The sequence below is a fragment of the Penaeus monodon genome, chromosome 34 (genome assembly GCF_015228065.2).
Source record: "Penaeus monodon isolate SGIC_2016 chromosome 34, NSTDA_Pmon_1, whole genome shotgun sequence".
Classification (NCBI taxonomy): Eukaryota; Metazoa; Arthropoda; class Malacostraca; order Decapoda; family Penaeidae; genus Penaeus; species Penaeus monodon.
In genome coordinates, this window is record NC_051419.1 from 11,037,115 (window position 1) to 11,037,425 (window position 311).

The window sequence follows — 311 nt, forward strand, 5'->3', positions numbered from 1 at the left end:
GAAGAATAATCAAGGTCGCGTTAACAAGCCAAACAATGACACTCCTCTTCATATTGATCAAAATGTACTTCCTCAATACAAGCGCAAAGGAAAAAAAACATAATGATAAAGCATGATAAGCATTTACGATAAGACATATTAAAGAATAAAACAAATTTACAAATAATCATAAAACAGATATCTGACTTACTTGCTCTTGACACTGAAAAGTCCAGGTAAATAAAACCAGCGATTGCGCATAACGCTCACATGAGAAAAGAATGGTAAAGAACTGAAAAAGAACAATTCTAACTGATACGGTCTTTTCACTG